The following is a 6,544-nucleotide window of genomic DNA, read 5'->3' on the forward strand; positions in this document are numbered from 1 at the left end:
GTAGACTTTGATGAAAATTATCAGAACTCGAAAAATACATTTTATTTGGGCCTAAAACTGGTTGACAAACAAGACTTAGCAGCACATACTAGTTTATAATTGTATTTAAACTGTCTGACACTCACATAGAGTAATGACTGAAGTGTTTAACCGTTCCGCCAAATCGACGTTTAAATCGACTGAAGATGCGTTTTTTCCCACGTGTAGACTTTGATGAAAATTATCTGAACTCGAAAAATACATTTTATATGGGCCTAAAACTGGTTGACAAACAAGACTTTAGCAGCACATACTAGTTCATCATTGTATTTAAACTGACTGACACTGTCACATAGAGTAATGACTGAAGCGTTTAACCGTTCCGCCAAATCGACGTTTAAATCGACTGAAAATGCGTTTTTTCCCACGTGTAGACATTGATGAAAATTATCATAACTCGAAAAATACATTTTATATGGGCCTAAAACTGGTTGACAAACAAGACTTTAGCTGCACATACTAGTTTATCATTGTATTTAAACTGTCTTTGAGAAAGACTTAAGAAGCACATAATTGTTCCTCATATTAATTAAAGTTATATGGTGTACTGCAGCATTCAAAATCATGCACCTACAAAGAGACAATTGTTCGGTGTTTCTCTAATTCAGCTAGACAGCAAATCGTCCAAAGTTCTGAAAATGATCATAACTCGAAAAATACATTTTATATGGACCTAAAACTGTTTGACAAACAACACTTTAGCAGCACATACTAGTTTATCATTGTATTTAAACTGTCTGACACTGTCACATAGAGTAATGACTGAAGCGTTTAACCGTTCCGCCGAATCGACGTTAAAATCGGCTGAAAATGCGTTTTTTCCCACGTGTAGACTTTGATGAAAATTATCAGAACTCGAAAAATACATTTTATATGGGCCTAAAACTGTTTGACAAACAACACTTTAGCAGCACATACTAGTTGATCATTGTATTTAAACTGTCTGACACTGTCACATAGAGTAATGACTGAAGCGTTTAACCGTTCCACCAAATCGACGTTTAAATCGACTGAAAATGCGTTTTTTCCCACGTGTAGACTTTGATGAAAATTATCTGAACTCGAAAAATACATTTTATATGGGCCTAAAACTGGTTGACAAACAAGACTTTAGCTGCACATACTAGTTTATCATTGTATTTAAACTGTCTTTGAGAAAGACTTAAGAAGCAAAATAATTGTTCCTCATATTAATTAAAGTTATATGGTGTACTGCAGCATTCTGAATCATTCACCTACAAAGAGACAATGGTTCGGTGTTTCTCTAATTCAGCTCGACAGCAAATCGTCCAAAGTTCTGAATATGATCATAACTCAACAAATACATGTTAGATGGGCCTAGAACTCTGTGAGAAACACTTAAGAAGCACATAATAGTTCATCATATTAATTAAATTTCTATGCTGTACTGCAGTATACTGAATCATGCACCTACAAAGAAACAATTGTTCGGTGTTTCTCTAATTCAGCTAGACAGCAAATCGTCCAAAGTTCTGAATATGATCATAACTCCACAAATACATGTTAGATGGGCCTAGAACTCTGTGAGAAACACTTAAGAAGCACATAATAGTTCATCATATTAATTAAATTTCAATGCTTTACTGCAGCATTCTGAATCATTCACCTACAAAGAGACAATGGTTCGGTGTTTCTCTAATTCAGCTCGACAGCAAATCGTCCAAAGTTCTGAAAATGATCATAACTCGAAAAATACATTTTATAAGGGCCTAAAACTGGCTGACAAACAAGACTTTAGTAGCACATACTAGTTTATCATTGTATTTAAACTGTCTGACACTGTCACAGAGTAATGGCTGAAGCGTTTAACCGATCCGCCTTTTCGACGTTTAAATCGGCTGAAAATGCGTTTTTTCCCACATGTGTAGACTTTGATGAAAATTATCATAACTCGAAAAATACATTTTATATGGGCCTAAAACTGGTTGACAAACAACACTTTAGCAGCACATACTAGTTTATCATTGTATTTAAACTGTCTTTGCGAAAGACTTAAGAAGCACATAATTGTTCCTCATATTAATTAAAGTTATATGGTGTACTGCAGCATTCTAAATCATGCACCTACAAAGAGGCAATGGTTCGGTGTTTGTCTAATTCAGCTAGACAGCAAACGGTCCAAAGTTCGGAAAATGATCATAACTCGAAAAATACATTTTATATGGGCCTAAAACTGGTTGGCAAACAACACTTTAGCAGCACATACTAGTTTATCATTGTATTTAAACTGTCTGACACTGTCACATAGAGTAATGACTGAAGCGTTTAACCGTTCCACCAAATCGACGTTAAAATCGGCTTAAAATGCATTTTTTCCCACATGTGTAGACTTTGATGAAAATTATCAGAACTCGAAAAATACATTTTATATGGGCCTAAAACTGGTTGACAAACAAGACTTTAGCAGCACATACTAGTTTATCATTGTATTTAAACTGTCTTTGAGAAAGACTTAAGAAGCACATAATAGTTCCTCATATTCATTAAAGTTATATGGTGTACTGCAGCATTCTAAATCATGCGCCTACAAAGAGACAATGGTTCGGTGTTTCTCTAATTCAGCTAGACAGCAAACGGTCCAAAGTTCGGAAAATGATCATAACTCGAAAAATACATTTTATATGGGCCTAAAACTGGTTGGCAAACAACACTTTAGCAGCACATACTAGTTTATCATTGTATTTACACTTTCTGACACTGTCACATAGAGTAATGACTGAAGCGTTCAACCGATTCGCCTTTTCGACGTTTAAATCGGCTGAAAATGCGTTTTTTCTCACGTGTAGACTTTGATGAAAATTATCAGAACTCGAAAAATACATTTTATTTGGGCCTAAAACTGGTTGACAAACAAGACTTTAGCAGCACATACTAGTTTATCATTGTATTTAAACTGTCTGACACTGTCACATAGAGTAATGACTGAAGTGTTTAACCGTTCCGCCAAATCGACGTTTAAATCGACTGAAAATGCGTTTTTTCCCACGTGTAGACTTTGATGAAAATTATCTGAACTCGAAAAATACATTTTATATGGGCCTAAAACTGGTTGACAAACAAGACTTTAGCAGCACATACTAGTTCATCATTGTATTTAAACTGACTGACACTGTCACATAGAGTAATGACTGAAGCGTTTAACCGTTCCGCCAAATCGACGTTTAAATCGACTGAAAATGCGTTTTTTCCCACGTGTAGACTTTGATGAAAATTATCTGAACTCGAAAAATACATTTTATATGGGCCTAAAACTGGTTGACAAACAAGACTTTAGCAGCACATACTAGTTCATCATTGTATTTAAACTGACTGACACTGTCACATAGAGTAATGACTGAAGCGTTTAACCGTTCCGCCAAATCGACGTTTAAATCGACTGAAAATGCGTTTTTTTCCATGTGTAGACATTGATGAAAATTATCATAACTCGAAAAATACATTTTATATGGGCCTAAAACTGGTTGACAAACAAGACTTTAGCTGCACATACTAGTTTATCATTGTATTTAAACTGTCTTTGAGAAAGACTTAAGAAGCACATAATTGTTCCTCATATTAATTAAAGTTATATGGTGTACTGCAGCATTCAAAATCATGCACCTACAAAGAGACAATTGTTCGGTGTTTCTCTAATTCAGCTAGACAGCAAATCGTCCAAAGTTCTGAAAATGATCATAACTCGAAAAATACATTTTATATGGACCTAAAACTGTTTGACAAACAACACTTTAGCAGCACATACTAGTTTATCATTGTATTTAAACTGTCTGACACTGTCACATAGAGTAATGACTGAAGCGTTTAACCGTTCCACCAAATCGACGTTAAAATAAGCTGAAAATGCGTTTTTTCCCACATGTGTAGACTTTGATGAAAATTATCAGAACTCGAAAAATACATTTTATATGGGCCTAAAACTGGTTGACAAACAAGACATAAGCAGCACATACCAGTTCATCATTGTATTTAAACTGTCTTTGAGAAAGACTTAAGAAGCAAAATAATTGTTCCTCATATTAATTAAAGTTATATGGTGTACTGCAGCATTCTGAATCATTCACCTACAAAGAGACAATGGTTCGGTGTTTCTCTAATTCAGCTCGACAGCAAATCGTCCAAAGTTCTGAAAATGATCATAACTCCACAAATACATGTTAGATAGGCCTAGAACTCTGTGAGAAACACTTAAGAAGCACATAATAGTTCATCATATTAATTAAATTTCTATGCTGTACTGCAGTATTCTGAATCATGCGCCTACAAAGAGACAATGGTTCGGTGTTTCTCTAATTCAGCTAGACAGCAAACGGTCCAAAGTTCGGAAAATGATCATAACTCGAAAAATACATTTTATATGGGCCTAAAACTGGTTGGCAAACAACACATTAGCAGCACATACTAGTTTATCATTGTATTTACACTTTCTGACACTGTCACATAGAGTAATGACTGAAGCGTTCAACCGATTCGCCTTTTCGACGTTTAAATCGGCTGAAAATGCGTTTTTTCTCACGTGTAGACTTTGATGAAAATTATCAGAACTCGAAAAATACATTTTATTTGGGCCTAAAACTGGTTGACAAACAAGACTTAGCAGCACATACTAGTTTATAATTGTATTTAAACTGTCTGACACTCACATAGAGTAATGACTGAAGTGTTTAACCGTTCCGCCAAATCGACGTTTAAATCGACTGAAGATGCGTTTTTTCCCACGTGTAGACTTTGATGAAAATTATCTGAACTCGAAAAATACATTTTATATGGGCCTAAAACTGGTTGACAAACAAGACTTTAGCAGCACATACTAGTTCATCATTGTATTTAAACTGACTGACACTGTCACATAGAGTAATGACTGAAGCGTTTAACCGTTCCGCCAAATCGACGTTTAAATCGACTGAAAATGCGTTTTTTCCCACGTGTAGACATTGATGAAAATTATCATAACTCGAAAAATACATTTTATATGGGCCTAAAACTGGTTGACAAACAAGACTTTAGCTGCACATACTAGTTTATCATTGTATTTAAACTGTCTTTGAGAAAGACTTAAGAAGCACATAATTGTTCCTCATATTAATTAAAGTTATATGGTGTACTGCAGCATTCAAAATCATGCACCTACAAAGAGACAATTGTTCGGTGTTTCTCTAATTCAGCTAGACAGCAAATCGTCCAAAGTTCTGAAAATGATCATAACTCGAAAAATACATTTTATATGGACCTAAAACTGTTTGACAAACAACACTTTAGCAGCACATACTAGTTTATCATTGTATTTAAACTGTCTGACACTGTCACATAGAGTAATGACTGAAGCGTTTAACCGTTCCGCCGAATCGACGTTAAAATCGGCTGAAAATGCGTTTTTTCCCACGTGTAGACTTTGATGAAAATTATCAGAACTCGAAAAATACATTTTATATGGGCCTAAAACTGTTTGACAAACAACACTTTAGCAGCACATACTAGTTGATCATTGTATTTAAACTGTCTGACACTGTCACATAGAGTAATGACTGAAGCGTTTAACCGTTCCACCAAATCGACGTTTAAATCGACTGAAAATGCGTTTTTTCCCACGTGTAGACTTTGATGAAAATTATCTGAACTCGAAAAATACATTTTATATGGGCCTAAAACTGGTTGACAAACAAGACTTTAGCTGCACATACTAGTTTATCATTGTATTTAAACTGTCTTTGAGAAAGACTTAAGAAGCAAAATAATTGTTCCTCATATTAATTAAAGTTATATGGTGTACTGCAGCATTCTGAATCATTCACCTACAAAGAGACAATGGTTCGGTGTTTCTCTAATTCAGCTCGACAGCAAATCGTCCAAAGTTCTGAATATGATCATAACTCAACAAATACATGTTAGATGGGCCTAGAACTCTGTGAGAAACACTTAAGAAGCACATAATAGTTCATCATATTAATTAAATTTCTATGCTGTACTGCAGTATACTGAATCATGCACCTACAAAGAAACAATTGTTCGGTGTTTCTCTAATTCAGCTAGACAGCAAATCGTCCAAAGTTCTGAATATGATCATAACTCCACAAATACATGTTAGATGGGCCTAGAACTCTGTGAGAAACACTTAAGAAGCACATAATAGTTCATCATATTAATTAAATTTCAATGCTTTACTGCAGCATTCTGAATCATTCACCTACAAAGAGACAATGGTTCGGTGTTTCTCTAATTCAGCTCGACAGCAAATCGTCCAAAGTTCTGAAAATGATCATAACTCGAAAAATACATTTTATAAGGGCCTAAAACTGGCTGACAAACAAGACTTTAGTAGCACATACTAGTTTATCATTGTATTTAAACTGTCTGACACTGTCACAGAGTAATGGCTGAAGCGTTTAACCGATCCGCCTTTTCGACGTTTAAATCGGCTGAAAATGCGTTTTTTCCCACATGTGTAGACTTTGATGAAAATTATCATAACTCGAAAAATACATTTTAT

This window comes from Zeus faber (genome assembly GCF_960531495.2).
Source record: "Zeus faber genome assembly, contig: SCAFFOLD_26, whole genome shotgun sequence".
NCBI lineage: Eukaryota > Metazoa > Chordata > Actinopteri > Zeiformes > Zeidae > Zeus > Zeus faber.